The sequence below is a fragment of the Thalassophryne amazonica genome, chromosome 20 (genome assembly GCF_902500255.1).
Source record: "Thalassophryne amazonica chromosome 20, fThaAma1.1, whole genome shotgun sequence".
NCBI classification, from domain to species: Eukaryota; Metazoa; Chordata; class Actinopteri; order Batrachoidiformes; family Batrachoididae; genus Thalassophryne; species Thalassophryne amazonica.
In genome coordinates this window covers 43445525-43461977 of record NC_047122.1, presented here as the reverse complement: position 1 = coordinate 43461977, position 16453 = coordinate 43445525, and the positions used below count along the sequence as shown (strand labels likewise).

Genomic DNA, 16453 nt, shown 5'->3' with positions numbered 1-16453 from the left:
AGAACAAGCGCAATCTGCATCACTCTCATGGATAAGCGCTATGTAAATGCAGTCCATTTAGGGAATAACTGTTTTGTCCGATGATTTGCAACTGTAAATTCCAGCATTAACATCCGCAAATCATCAGACACAAGGGGGTTATTCTCATTCTAATCCAATTCCATCGTTTGCATGGTTTATTTTTCTGTAAGTAATTCGGTCGGCGAAGCTTACCATTACAACAGCGTCTTCATGTCAAACTGGAAATTCTGTGAGCAGATCCACAGAATTCTCCATCTCGTCAACTGCATTGAGTAATTCCATATCAGAATCCAGATCAATACTTTCGTATGGTAGTTTAAATCCACTTATTTCGGCATCATCGTCGCTCCACCAGTCTCTTTCGCTCTCAGCTGACAGCTCCATTATTGATACCTGTGCAGCAACGTGGTCAGGGCGAGGAGTAATACATCAAATGTAAAACGGTCGAATATTTTGCCACCGTCTACACGATATTTTACCATTTCAATGTTCTGCAATGTTGAAACCAACTAAACTCATTTGTTTACCCCTTTTACCGCATTGCTAATTTATTTATTGGGCTCTATGGTGAATGTGAACCTCTGTGCTGCCTCTGAAACGGCATACAGCTGTTAGGCCGTTTTAACTGAAGAAAAGCTGCTGAAAATAAGTTTCAAGAACCAACTATTTTAACTTTTTTTTTAGCATTATTTAGAATCTTTTCATTTTGATGGGATATTCACTATCCACCTCTCTATTCTTTTCAAAGCTGACATGTGCAAGTCTGATGCATTTACATCCACAGATGGACTTTACATACATGTCAACCCCTTTAAGGGTCCACCTGTATAACCAAGTGAGAAAATCCATAAAATCAACACAAAATCCTTATAACCTCCAAATCGCACCAAAATCAGTTTTATTACAGTACACACAACCTCATAGCGGTATCACATAACTGGGGTTTTGTACACATATTAATAACTAACACCAGGGATCTCATGGGCTCTTTTATGGTGGAAGTCCTCCACAGTTAAATCCTCTTGCTCCACAGTAAAATTGCTTGCTTTCAATAAAATCAATGTCTACAAGTACACTGTAGGTATTTTGTACAAACTCAATATATTTCCCGTGAATAGTGTCACACAGCTGTTCTATTTTTACAGAAACAAGAACTCACAGAGTAACAGATCACTGCTCCTAACAATCTTTGGCCCTACCATGTCAGACTGCGCTCCCCTACGATTGGATATTGGAAAACCATGTGACATGAACCAATTCAGATTGGACACTCACATTGCACACATCACAAAGGTTCTATGAGGAGTACAAAGATGGTGGATGGCTGGCAGAAAGTCCGCGGAGTTAACTTTTCAACAAAAAAAAGTAATCTCTCTCATATCATTAAAATTTTTTTATAATTTAGTATACGACGGCGTCGGGCCCAGAGCATTAAGAAAAACAACAGTAAAATAAATTTACAACAGAAAACCCTGAATATCCGTAAGACTTTATTTGTATGTCCGTATGACTCTGAAAAATCCGTATAATTTACGGACAATCCGTATAGGTTGACATGTATGACTTTAAAGCATTTGATTGTTGTAACTCAGTGAATGCTAAGCTTATACGGCGCACTGCACTGGTTAGTGACTCCAAGTCAAAGCTGTCCAAGGACATTCTAACCCTAAATTGTCCATTTAAGGTAAGAAAATATACTTTTTTTTTTTTTTTTCTTTTTTTTTTTAAATCAAATGCACTGTTACCAATGGTAGCACTGCTATTTCTTTTCATAATTTCACCGGGATATATTTATGTACTGCTTTGTTGTCAAGTGACTGCTTTTACATTGTTTGCAAGCACTTCTAGCCCCATTTGGTGATGGTGGACGGCTCCCTGTGGTGACACACTAGTGATAAATGCGCAGTATGTGTAGTGTGCCTTCTTGTTCTTATATCTGTCTCTATGGGGGAGACTCATACACACACAGCAAAGTGCTCAGAATCAGAGCTTCCATAACATCATGACTTAATAGGTTCAGAGCTGCGGTCTCACCTCTTCTTTGCAGGACTGTCCTCACAGTACTCACTGCTCCCATGCAGGCTCTGAGAGCGCAAGGAACCATCTTCTTTATGGCTGCCCTTTGACCCAGAGCCGTTCAGCTGCCTATTGGATAGAGAACCTGAAAAAGAAACCACCACGAGTTAGAGACAGTCCTGGAGTTAGTTCCACCTCCAGTCATTTTTGTGTGAAGAACTTCTACCTACACGCTACCTGTTGGGTAAAACAGCACAATCGATGCTACAACCAATTCCAAAAGAAAAACGCCACTATGAAGCAAATGTTCCTGAATGGAAAAGTCATCCTTCGGATGAAGTGCTGCTACATGTACGAGGTCTATTAGAAAAGTATCCGACCTTATTATTTTTTTAAAAAACCATATGGATTTGAATCATGTGTGATTACATCAGCCAAGCTTGAACCCTTGTGGGCATGCGAGAGTTTTTTCACGCCTGTCGGTGACGTCATTCGCCTGTGAGCACGCCTTGTGAGAGGAGTGGTCCAGCCCCCTCGTCGGAATTCCTTTGTCTGAGAAGTTGCTGAGAGACTGGCGCTGTGCTTCATCAAAATTTTTTCCAAAACTGTGAGGCACATCCGAGTGGATACCATTCGGCAAATTAAGCTGGTTTTCGGTGAAAATTTTAACGGCTGATGAGAGATTTTGGATTGTTTCTATCGCTGTAAGGACTTGCCACGGAGCAGGACGTCGCGCAGCACTCCGAGGCAACGTCGTCATCCTGTTTCAAGCTGAAAACCTCCAAATTTAAGCCTCTGTTGACCAAGGACGTCGTGAGAGAACACAGAACTTTCAGAAGAAGTCGGGATCAGCAGTTTATCCGGACATCCCACTGTTAAAGGAGATTTTTTAATGAAAGACGTGCGGACGGATTGGCGCGTCGGCTCGCAGCCGGTGCAGCGCGCCCGCCACAGGAAAAACACCTCCGTTGGAAGCCTTAAGGACAAGTTGGAACATGCCCTGCTGTTAAACAATTTCTCAGATACTCACTCAACTGAAAGCCACCAAAAGCCGCCTGGATTTTACAAATGGTTATCAATACGGAGGTGTATTTCCTGTGGCGGGCACGCTGCGCCGGCTGCGAGCCGACGCGCCAATCCGTCCGCACGTCTCATTAAAAAAATCTCCTTTAACAGTGGAATGTCCGGATAAACTGCTGATCCCGACTTCTTCTGAAAGTTCTCTGTTCTCTCACGACGTCCTGGGTCAACAGAGGCTTAAATTTGGAGGTTTTCAGCTTGAAACAGGATGACGACATCGCCTGGGAGCGCTGCACGACGTCCCGCTCCGTGGGAAGTCCTTACAGCGATAGAAACAATCCAAAATCTCTCATCAGCCGTTAAAATTTTCACCGAAAACCAGCTTAATTTGTCGAATGGTATCCACTCGGATGTGCCTCACAGTTTTGGAAAAAATTATGATGAAGCACAGCGCCAGTCTCTCAGCAACTTCTAAGACAAAGGAATTCCGACAAGGGGGCTGGACCACTCCTCCCACAAGGCGTGCTAACAGGTGAATGATGTCACCGACAGGCGTGGAAAAACTCACGCATGCGCACGAAGGTTCAAGCTTGGCTGATGTAATCACACGTGATTCAAATCCATATAGTTTTTAAAAAAAATAAAAAGGTAGGATACTTTTCTAATAGACCTCGTATATTTAAAATTTTAACATTTAACCAGGTCAGTCCTATTGAGATCGAGACCTCTTTTGCAAGGGAGACCTGGACAATTATAAAGTTTCCAGTTCACCTAACCTGCTTGTCTTATAAATATTGGGAGGAAATCGGAACGACCGGCGGAAACCCGCACAAACACGGGGAAAACATGCAAACTCCACACAGAAAGGCCACAGGCAGGAATCAAACCTATGACGTTCTTGCTGTGAGGCAACAGTGCTAACCACTAAACCATTGTGCTGCTATATTGAAGCTTCCAAGGAGCTACATGTTCCTTTCTCTGCACACATATTCAGTATCCAAGTGTAATTTTGTCCTTTGTAGATGACAGTGATATGCTGTCTTTGACAAAAAACAAGCCCAAGGCAGGGAAACAAAGCGTACAGTTATTGCTGGACTTGACATTTGTAGTGAGCCCAGTTGACTGAGCCCTAATTAAATATTTAGTGAGCAACTTAGACAAACAAAAAAGGCCCCCAGACAGATTTTTAAAATCAAAAGTGGCAAGAAGCACTGAGAATTCAAATTAGGTCAAACAGAAGAGTGGAAGTCAATAGTAATTAAGGAGGACAACAAAATTAAATTGATGTCACAAGACTTGACTGCCTCTTGGGTGGTAGCTCTTACAGTTCTTGGAAAGTCTGATCCATGACTGTCTGATTAAACTCCTGGGTATCTGGGCACCTCTGAACACACACTGCAGCAGGGTGCAGAACAACTAACTGTCCAAATGAATTCAAATGAAGCCGCTGGGCACAATAAAAACAATTTTAAGAAGTGTTTTCCTCAGACTGTGCAAGTCTATCTCACTCTATATACAGGGTGGTCTTCTGACTGGAAGGTCATAGGTTCAATACACGGGCAAGACATGAAAACATTGGTGGAAAAGATGAATGATAGTATGTGTCTCATTTTATTTATCATCATTGACTCCCTTAAGCAAGGTGAAGTGTGTGAACGTATTGAATGATGTGGCAACCACATAGTTGCCAATTTCATCTTCATTTGTAGACTGGTGAGTATATTCACAAAATGGATCCCCAGACTGCGATTTGAGCTTGTCATTTCACTATATTTAGTTTTAGCTCAATGATTTGATCCACAATGAACGTAACCCTGCAGAATAAACTGGTACAAGTGATCTCAACTGTAATAAATCCTGCGGCCTGGTGTTGAGCCAGACTGGGTTATGAACCAGCACCTCATAGCACCTCTCCAGGACATTGAGTGGAGTTACGGACAGCTAGCCACAATGCATCATCATTAGTATTAAAAACGAAAGGTGGCCAAAGAAAAAGTCAGAGTGGTGATAGATATGACAACTTTAAACTGTGTCTCATTTAAGTGTTGTTTGGTATAGAGGTCATGACTCCCAGGCTTCACTAAAAGCTTCATTACTTGAAGTGTCATACTAATGCTGTGTTCAAGACAACTTCAAAAACCCAAGACATAAAATTCTGAATTCAGAAAATTGTGCTTTCACTCGAACTATGAAAATATGAATGCAGAGAGTGACATATTAGAGCTTTGTTGTAGTCTTTACAAGGAACACATAAATGAGTTCTTACAACTGCTTACTGTGGATGAACAATACGGAAAATGTATCAGGAAAGCATATTTCTATTTGTAGTCTGCACTCTGTGACATCAATTGTAATATCAAGTGTAAAAGACATGTTTTGGAATGAATAATGAATATGACTTTTTAAATTTTTATTAATTCTATTTATTTATTGGTCGCTTAGTGGCTTTTCTGCCATGATTGTTTATTACATAAAACCACTAATGATAATCAATTTGAACTCTTCTTCACCCACCCACCGTCCTTTTTGTTGGATCTCTGAATAGGCTCTAAGGATGGTGGGTGTCACATCTAGAAGTACGTGGAGATCCGATAAGTGACAGCAGCTACCACCATACAGAACTGTCCTGGGTCTTGACTAGCGACCACCGACCCATTTTAATCCCATGACAGTGACACGTGGGGGCCTCCTTGGGCTTTTAAAAGTGCTGGGGTCTTCAGCGCTGAGGCATTTGAATGCTGGATCACTACAGCAGTGATGTAGGTGATGTTCCCTCAAAATGGAAGAAGTGCACTGTATCGACAGTCATTCCAATGGAATCCAAGGATTTATTATTAGTTTATTCATTTATCTTTTGAGAGACCAGATACCAAACATTCAATTGTTGCCTAAGCCTCAACATGATACAGTAAGCCTGGAAGCACTAGGATCCTGAAGACGTGGACCTTTATTTCAAGTGACCTCATGGACCATGTGGGGTGGGGCAACAGAATGCATATGAGAACCACTGGATAAAACAGAGCAATGTTTTGCAAACGAGAGCAAATGATCAAATGAGAGCCTTGGGAAAAAACAAGAAGAAAAAAACCCAACATGTGGGTGCCAAGGGGATTCTATCTAGGGATAGTTAAATATTTAAATCTACAGTCCTCACAACTAAAGAAATAATCAGTTTTACAAAAATAAAAGCTGCAATCTTAGTGCAGTAATTGAGGGAGGACTGAGGAATTCATAACATTTGTCCATTTAACCAATTCTTTAGTTCAGCAACGCATTTCAACTGGAATGTACAGTCTTTAATGCCGCCCAACACACCCAGTACAAATTCCATTTAACCGATACTTCAGAGAGATGTGTCACTAACCCTGCCGTGTAAACACCTAGTCATGGATGTGAAAAGGAAATATATTACGATAATGACAGCAGAGCATGAACGAGGATAAGTGGCAACTTGAATGACATTTAACAAGAATGCTACTGTTGAGCAAGTCTAGGCACTGTGTCATCTGGCAAAGATGGAATGGTAGTAAGATCAAACAACGGAAACAACCATGAAGAAGAGCAACTGCGAAGCAGATAAATGTAGCTTTCCAACGTGTGATTTCAGGGAGAAATGTACTCGCGGATGAATAAGCATGTGAACACTTTCTCACAGATCAGTTGATCTTTTCCTCATACCCACAGAGTAGAGCAGGTCAGTACCTGAAAGTAGAGGTAGAGTCATCAAACGCAAGACGTTGCGGTCAAAAAGTTAACAAGCGCTGGCGTGATGAGTAAGATCATTGCACTGTGTACAATGTTTTATGTTGCTGTTGAGGAGTCTTAGTCTACTGGTCAGGAGTGAAACGCAATCTTACAACGTCTCACTTGGCAGGAAAGGCTGAATATCACTCAACAGTTTCACTTAATCTCCTTTGAAGTTTCGAGTAAAAATGCAATTTCATTTAATGAACGTATCACCAAATAAATGCGGTAATCTATAACTCTGAAAGACGCCAGGCACAGTTAACTTTAAATTTTTTATTTATTTATTTTTGTGGTTATGGCTACATTCTTTTTTTTAAAAAAACTTCGATTACGGCAATTTGTGAAACGATGAAAAATGTATTTTGTGGAGTAAAACGATTCAATGACAGCAAACAAATAGAAAAATGTACAAAGACACTTTTTCACTTGCACTGCCGTAAAAAAAGAAAAAAGAAAAAACAACAACAACAACAAAAAGCACTGGTGCAAAAACGAACAAGCTCATTAACTTTAATTGTGCTCTGAAAATGAGTGACGCACAATATCCCCACAGAACTAGAACAAACAGCCAGAAGCCCATTTAACACTCCCTCATCTCCACTCCCTCCCCCACATCTCCCTTTCCCTCCAAAGGGTTGTTTGACATATGCTGGTTGCACATGAGTGCCCATCTGAGAGGTAGAACGGGGAAGCTTGGGAAAGCAGAATGCTGGGAATTAAGTAGTCTGGCAGACAGAAGGGGGCCAGGGGCCAGCGCCTAAACTCGAGCTCTTTGTGGTGTTGGAGGAGAGATGAAGTTAAAGTAGAGGGGATTGGTGGGGGGGTGTGTGGCACTGGAAGACTATGATTGTGTGCCATCCCAATATTTGCTCCTATGGGGGCTTTCTAATCATAGTTATGTGTGCTTAACTAAGCCCATCGCCTTGCTGTGTTCACCTCACAGTCTCTAGAGAGTAAGCAGAGGTATACAGCATAGCACGGCACGTCACAGAGCTCAGAGGAGCATGTCCGTGTGAGGGGCAATAACAACTGAAGAGTCACAGTGTGGCCTTAGGGAAGAGAATAGGATTGCAAGTATTTTACTGGATTTTCAATCTCAGCTTGATGAGAAACTGATCACAACGCCGTACCTAATCATCAAGGAATGCAAAGTCGATAAGGGTGGTGAATGTAAAAAAAAAAAAAGTAAAGCTCATCTCTGTTGCTCCAGGCAGTAAAGCTCAATGTGTAAAGCAACTTTCACACCTGGCTGAGTTTTGCGCTGTTTTGTTCCATAATGGGCAGATTTATAACTTTGCACTCATGGGCAGATTTCCCCAAGCTGATCTCCCATGGTCATTTTCAGCATGGATTCCTCCAAAGCAGGTGCAAAAGTCATTTTTACTTTATGCAGCACAGCTCGAGGTGGCCGGCATGGTTGGGAGTCCTCCTGAGCTCCTGAAAATATTAAAGCATATTAAAAATCGGCATGTTCAACACTCCTTTCATGACGTGCTCATCTGTAGCATGCCAGCCTCCACGGAGACAGACACGACTCTTGTCGAAGCAGTGCTTGGGAGAACATGGCACTGGATTCAGCCAGGTGTGAGAGCTGCTTACGCACATTTTATTGGGAAGCAATTTCAAGACCTGGCATGTTGGCAGCAAATTCTATCACATGTGTGACAAGCACCCAGCCAATTTCCACAATCTGGTTAATATTTCATTAAGATGAATAATGTCTTATCCTCTGAATGTAGAACATTTAGCTACTTCGGTGCTACGGAGTTAACAGTACTAAAATTAAACGCCATGCCCTTTTCCCTCATATTCCACAATGTCTGTTTGCAATTTAAACTGTGGGACTTAAAAAACAACAAAAAAAAAAAAACATGAGAAATTTTATTTTAGGGAAAGTCCCAATACTATCCATTCCCAGGGATATTTGAGAGCATGCTCCAACATAATTTACTGCCTTTTATATGGATTCACAACAGCTCCAAACATATTACTGTTTCTCACTAAAATGACCCCCCACCCACACACACAAAAACTACTCCACAAGTACCACAAAAAAAAAAACAAAAAAAAAACACTCCTACCAAAGGCTGTAAAATTAAAGCATGAAGGAGAAACAATGATTTTCAAAACTGCTCAGGTTGTTTTGATGGAGCGCTTATGAAATAAAATTGCACTTACATTTGCATACTCAAATTCCACTACTACTGGTGACTTAACAGAACATAGCTGATCTGTGATCTATACGGCGCGCCGACCCTACGGTTTGGCACACTTATGAACCACTGATTTAATGCAGAGTTTAATATAAAAGCACATAATATTGATTTATTTGTCAGTGAGTTGTTTTTAAAGTAATAAATGTGTAAATCACAATGCACAGTTGCACAGAAATCAAAGCAGCTGTGTGTTCACTTGGATGGAGTGTGTTAAAAGCAGACAGCCTCTGTCACCTTGGGCTCCGCTGAGGACACCCTGGTGCAAACTCTGCGCACTTTGGGATCCAAACATGGAAAGAATCACTGCTACATATCAGGAGTTGAGGACACAGCGTATGAGGGGCACCTTCCCCATGCAGCGAGGAGAAGGGCACTTGGGAGGACTCTACACGGCCTGGCTGCAAAAATCAGATGAAGTGCGTAGAGTTGTGCCTGGTTCTTCAGTATTTAGCAAGAAATTCTTCTATTCATTCATTTTCTTTACCCCCTTATTCCAACTAAGGGTCACTGTGCACAACACAGTGTAAACCCCTGACAGGCTGCCAGTCTATTACAGAACACAGGATGTTCCATTTTACTTTAAAATATTATTTAAACATTGGACACCTTGTTTTAATTCAGGACAATGGGCAAGAGGTCCTTGTTGTCATTGTTCTCTAATAAATTTAATTTTATATATTATAATAGCCAAGTGGCTTCTGTGTGTTTGGCTTCGATCGCGCAGAAACTGGGGAGAGCTGACATTTGCCGTTTGGTATGCTTTTGTATTTTGAGTCAAGGATGAATGCTGCAAAACTGGAAAGTTGATAGGATGAATATTTTTGGATAAATTAGCGATTTTAGCCAACCAGTAAATACTGGACATTGTACTACAATGGAGTTTGGGGTTTGGAGATTAAAATATTGTTATTGTGGTTCGTGTTAAGCCTGGTTCACACAGCAAGATAATTAGGCCGATATCGGACCCGATCTTCCCCTTCCGACAACCTTAAGGACGCTCTGACAATCGTGATGACGCTAAAGATAATTTTTATCAGACATTCCTGTCATGTGTGGTGTGTTAAGAGCGCTCTGATCTACTTGGAAGGACGTCAGGGGCTCTGATCGCAAATCGGGGGTATTCAACATGTTGGATTGTCTTGGCCCGATATCGCAGCGTGTGTGGTGTCCTCCAACCACAAATGAGCACGCAGCCTGCTGAATGTGACGTGCAGCCAATCAGAAAGCAAGGTGACGGATGCACAGAGCAGAAAATAAAATCAAAACAGCTGTTCTGACTTACCAGAAAGTCCAGTGGTTGCACTGTCCCCACTCCTTTAAAGAACACCTTTTCTTTTTGTATCGTTTTTTTTTTCCCCCTCTGTTTTAAATAGTCCACAAACTATTTCCGTTTGTTTACTCTGAAGTCACATTTAATCTCGAGAGATTTTGCGAGATTTCCTGTCTGACGTGGGAATGTTCATGTGTGAAATCTGTTTGTGTGTGGTGTGTTGACGTCACCGTGTGCCTGAACACCACGCACTGTACGACCAAACCTGTTAGATCTATGTTTTGTTTTTTTTGTTTTTATCTTACGTGTGTGGTGTCTCAGGTTTTGGAAGCCTAAAGACAATTTTAAAATCCTGTCGTGTGAACCAGGCATTAGTTTAATAGTGTTGTTAGTGTTATTGATTTTTTTTGGTAGTTCAATTGGTTTAGTCAGTTGAGTTAAGTATCATGTTGCTGGTACCATAAGTAAGAAGACACACATACACAGAGACAGCCTGCCTTTTTGCTGCTGATCCCAACCCCCCCCCCCAAAAAAAAGTGATCCAACCTGAGCCACTAGTTTCGTTATCCCCTGCACCCTTAGCTGTTGTACCGCTTTTGTCCATCTGCATCCATATTCCTTTTATGCCAGGTTCTACACACTGGTATGCCTTCCTTGGCAAAATGATGCCACTGCCACAGAGGAACTGGAGTGCCTGCATGGTGTTTGAACTGCCACAGCTGTGACTACGGCCACGCTCGAGGCTGGCAGCAGGGGAAATACCCACAGACAGCAAAGCGACAGCAGAGTGAGGGCTGACGGAAAGAAGATGACATGCATATAAAAAAAGAAGAGTAGAGGCAGGTCCCGAGCTGGTGGATAGCATGAAAAAGAGGGGACAGTCAGAGTGTTCTCTTCAGTGCCTCCTACTTTTTGGCCAGCATCCAGCTCCTCCATCAATTGCACTCAGAGAAATAGTGGGGGGGGGGGGGGGGGGGGGTACAGAAAGGATGGAGAGTGGACACAGATGGGGAAAAGAGATAAAGACAAACCGAGAGAGACAGGGAAGCAAGGAGGTATGAAGAAAAAAAATGCCTGAAAAATACAGATGTAACATCAATATGCCGAGTGACGGAGGAAGGGTGGGAAAGAGAACGGACGATAGAGTGGGAAGGATGGGTTTGGGTGACGGATATTGCACATAGCTAATGGTGACGGGGCAGAGGACGGAGGACAAAGCAAAAAAGAAAGATGAGCGAGAGCAGAGAAAGACAAAGGGAGCAAGATGGATGGATGGAGGGGGAAAAAGGTTACAGTAGGGGGTGGAGGTATACGGATATAAAATTGAGGCATTTGAATGAGAGGGGTGCGTGCGGAGAAGGCAGTAACCAGAGTCCTATTGATGTGTAATGAAACCCAGCATTGGGGGAGAGACAACCGGAAGGACAGATGGATGGAGGGAGAGAAAGGAGGAGTGTGGCAGAGAGAGAGTGAGTGTAGCAGCGGAAGCAGGGACGGAGAAGGGCATAATGTCATTAGTGAAATAATGCAGGGAGCAAGCAAGGGTGCAAGAAGCAGGAACCGATGGACATGATGAGACAGAGAAGAGAGAGAGTGAAAGATGGACGGCTGCCAACAGTGAGAGGTAAAGTGGCAGGGGAGATGGCATGATTGCTGGTTACTGGCCAAGAGAAGGCTGAGTGGGTGGGAAAGAAGACTGACACACATACATGGACACACGTACAACTGACAGAGTGCCACGCCCCCCTCTAAATGAGACGGCCACTGACACCACTCAGTGATGAAGTGGGGGGAGGTGGGGGCTGCTTTTGGGATTATATTACTCCAACATCCTCCAGTCACATGGCACTTCCTCCCAAAATGGTGGATACCGACGCTGTGGTAGACGAGACCCACAGCTGGTTTAAAGGTGTAGTGCAGTTTCATTTGGACACACTTTCCCATTCAGCTGAATGACAGTCACAAAATTACAGCCAGTTTTAATGCTGGTAAAGTAAGCAAATATTGCAACTATGCTCTGGGAGATCTTGTGGACACCATGAAGACGGAAGTGCACGTGTGCATCTGCACAAGCTCAAATGTTTGTGCTGCATTCAAAGTTAAGTCTGGGAGAAAGCGCTGGTGGTGCGCTTTGCCACATCCACAACACCACAGAACTGCCCTCGGTCCTGGATGGCAACCACCCAGCCAAACATGTCGTCATCATTCAAAAGGAAACTCAGAATTTCTGACTAAGAAAAACGCACATATGCAGCTAAAAACGTTTGTGTGAAATACGTCCAAATGGTATGCTGAACTGTTCCCAACAGATCTCCTTTCACTTGTGTTTGCTAGCAGCTTCTCTCACTTTCTTTAGCCTTTAATTAACACCATTTATTGGCAGGTTCAGTCACAAGTGAAGGTCTATCACATTTTTTGACCAATGTTGCCAAATCTCATAAGATAAATAAGCAACCGCAGCTTGAACAAGCCAACACTCGGCTGAGGTCCCCCACCTATTTTGCTAATACTGCATGGTAAGAAATCGAAAAATAAGCACAGACGCATGGAGTCCATTTTAATGGTCCCCCTTGACATGGTGGGTGACAGTGAAAAATGAGTGGGAAAAGGCCAAATAAAACAGGAAACAGTAGTTTGCCATTAATTGTCATGCACAACCTTGACCTTAAGGCCAAAGGTTAAGTGTAGTTGGCTCAGGGAGCTGGGAATAAATGATTCGCTATAGGCGTTCAATACAAACGGCAGATCTAGAATTGATATTTGGAGAGAAAAAGTGGTACTCTGGGGTGAGACGGTGGGTGTCTTTGTAGCCATTACCTTAGATGACCTTGGAAATCTGGGTCACGGTCATATGCGTAGACGTCGCCTTTGTGTCCATGTACAATATGATACAGGTAAGTAATGCCTGAGAAAGGGGCAACAGGGAAATCTGGGGCTCTCAAAATGTGACCACACACACACCACACACACACACACACACACACACACACACACACACACACACACACACACACACACACACACACACACACACACACACACACACACACACACACACACACACACACACACACACACACACACACACACACAGAGAGAGAGAAAAAGATGCATGCATGGACACACAGAGTCCATTTAAGTGCGCTCCCTTATTTCATGGCAGGGGACAAAAATAAACCCAAAACAACCTCAATATTATTATAGGCTGTTATACTGTAGACTTACCATTACGCAAAAACCCTCAAACTGACACTTTTTTCAAGCTACTTAAAAAGAAGCCTAGAGATGTAAATTATAAGCAAACATGGCAACTCTGACTATGATCACACATGCTATCCAAGGGTCAGACCACACCCCCACCCCCCACCCCCAGTGCCCCTTTAATCTGTAACATCACCACAAAAAGTATGTTGTGGCGTCTTGTCACTGTAGTTTAACTGTTTCCACACAAGGTGAAGTCTTTGCTTTGGCAAAATAAGACTGCAAATGATTTAGCTGAATATAAAGGAACAAAACTATAGTGGTGGAAAAGAAAATCTTTTTTTAAATGATTTAAATAGTTAAACAAAAGGGACAACGCCTTTAAACACAAAGCAACTTATCTCCATCTATGACCTTTCTATGATCCAGTACATGCATCATCAGACGCTCCAAAATGGCTGACAATTTCAAAACAAAGCCTGTCTGAACCCTGTGGCACATGTCTAGCTGCAATATAAGCCCAGGCTCTCTAACCCACAGTCATCTAAACAGCAGGGGCTACCATTCAGGATGTAAAGCACGCTGAGTGTGAGCCTCCAAAATGGCTGACAGTTTCACCACAACATCCACGTGAGATGAGAAACTGTGCCGCTCGTACGGCCTCCAAAGCCACGCTAACCCACAGTGCTCTAAAACAGCAGGGCCCGCCTATTCATTCTGGCTGCCTTTTGTGTCAGTGCAGGCTGCCGACGTTACCCCCAGTGCGACGGGCCGCCGAAGCTTTTTAATGAGTAATTTTTATTCAGGCGATAAGGTCAGCTACCCGCAGCGGCTTTAAAAGGCCCCGAGGAGCTGTGGAGTGGCAGCTATGAGATGGCAGACAGGCACAGATATGCTCACGTTAAGAAGAGCAGAAACAGGGCAAGGACTGAAGGTGTTCAAAAAAAAAAAAACATTAAATAAATAAATAAATCAAGACAGGAGGATAAAAAAAAAATTAGGTGTTGCAGATAAGCTGGATTTCAGAAGATGCTCCCCTCCTGTCTGCAGTTCTGCCTCGCTGGACGGATTTTGTGGCTAGGCACGAACTTTGACAAGTACTTTTTTCTCTGTTCCTTTCTTTCTATGTCTGGGTTGTGTTAATGTCAGCTGAGAATAGCTTCTGAAGCACTTCTGAAGTTCAAATCTCTGATGGTTGGTTGGCTGAGGGGTTTTGGGTAGGGGGTGGGGGGCACCAGTGTCAAACAAAGATGTGGCAGGTTGGTTCAAAACAAGCTGTGCTCTCACTCATATGTTGAGTCAAATGTATGTACAGGCACACACACAGCAGAACCCTACAGATTTCACCTGGATTTTGCATAACCTGGTATGAATTCATGTTGTCTAAAAAAAACAAAAACAAACTCATTTGCCTCGTGAGCTCTCAGGCTGGGTTTGTTGGGGTTGTAGCCCACTTAACTATAAAAATTGATATTTGCATTCAACAGCCTTTGTCTTTAGTCTCGGTTTCCCCATTCAGCCTGATCTGGTCTTATAATGCCCCCAGTTTCCATAGCACCCATTTTTCCACTCATGCCACTCAAATAATACAATCGGCATGTATTTGTCCTCATCTTTCATTTTGTTTGTAACGCTAGTGTAGTAATTATAAATGGATTGTTTCCTTGTCTAAAAGCTCCTCTAGGAACCCATTCATGGTGAAAATAAGAAATGGGTGTAAGACAGGCCCTCAGTGTGAGAGAGTACAGAATAGTCTCACCTACACAGCCCCAATCCAGACTCTGCCAGTAAACAAAAAAAGAAAAACACACAACTTTCGCTGATCACTCTACTCAGCTTTGACAACTCTACTGTACTTTTCCACAAATGGTCTAACAGGAAATACATGGGTGGCGATAAGACAACAGCAAGAGTGCTGCAAATACACCGAAAGCACATTTTTTCCAAATTTTAAAAATTGTGTAGTGTGATTATTACAGGTCCTTCACATCGAGGGACATAACACCAAGTCTGAGACAAAACTGGAGCTATTTACAAGCTCTCAATTTGAGAAATGACAGACCTCTGATGAGTCTAGTTCTAATCCCATTCTTATAAGAGGTCTTTTGAGCTCTAAATATGGTTTCTTGGGGGAGGAATTTCACAAAACTTGCTACTCTCTGCTATGCACTGTGCAATGTGGGCCGTCAATACCGCAGTCTTCATAAAGGTCGAGAGGGCAAACAGTTTCAGACGGTGGGAATCATATGCACCAAATGTGCATGCTATGACAACAAGAAACAGAAAAACTCAGATTACACAGAGGGAGTGTTACATCATTCTGTGCAGAGGATGCCATTACACCATGACATCTTTGTGTAGAAAATAGATGTTACCGCTATATTAATGTTTAAAATTTCATGTACAAGAACATCAACATATTTTTGCATTTCATGATTAGTTGCAACATATTTCTGGTGACAATATTAAATTAATTTATGCATTATTTACTATGTGCTAGATCTGGGCTAAATAAACTGACTGGTGCTAGTGTCTCACACTGGCTCACCAGATCTCAGAAACTAAACAGAGAGGGTCCCAGGTTAGTACCTGGATGGGAGCTGCAACAGTGCACGGTGACATCAATTGCTAACAAAAAATTAAAGAGACAAAAAAATAAAAGGAAAAACTCTATTGGATACAGTGATATTATTTATATGAAGTACAAATCAAATCCAAAACAGTTCATCAGAAAAACTTTTCTAAAATGTATTCTATTGATTTGAAGTTGAATTACCCCAATACAACAACCCTACATGAGAACATCTTGTGTAGTAATACATTCTCCTGGGATGGAGTGCAACAAGGACAAGAACTCACCATTGGGGTTTGTGGTTCCATCCCCATCCAGCTGCCGTTTCTGTGCACTCTTAAACTCTTTGAGGGAGAGATAAAGCACCTTTCGCACCACCCTCCTCTGACC

General features: G+C 42.5%; 1 protein-coding gene across 2 annotated transcripts in view; it reads right to left on the bottom strand.

Annotated features, from left to right (window-relative positions):
* jarid2b (jumonji, AT rich interactive domain 2b) overlaps positions 1–16453 on the bottom strand; it is a 114845-nt gene extending 98392 nt beyond the window's left edge. For both annotated transcript variants that reach the window (XM_034161360.1, XM_034161361.1), the window contains exons 1-2: positions 16351–16453; positions 2056–2182 (exon numbers count right to left, since the gene is read on the bottom strand). The gene's annotated coding sequence lies outside the window, so the exon portion shown is untranslated. The remainder of the gene's footprint in view (positions 1–2055; positions 2183–16350) is intronic.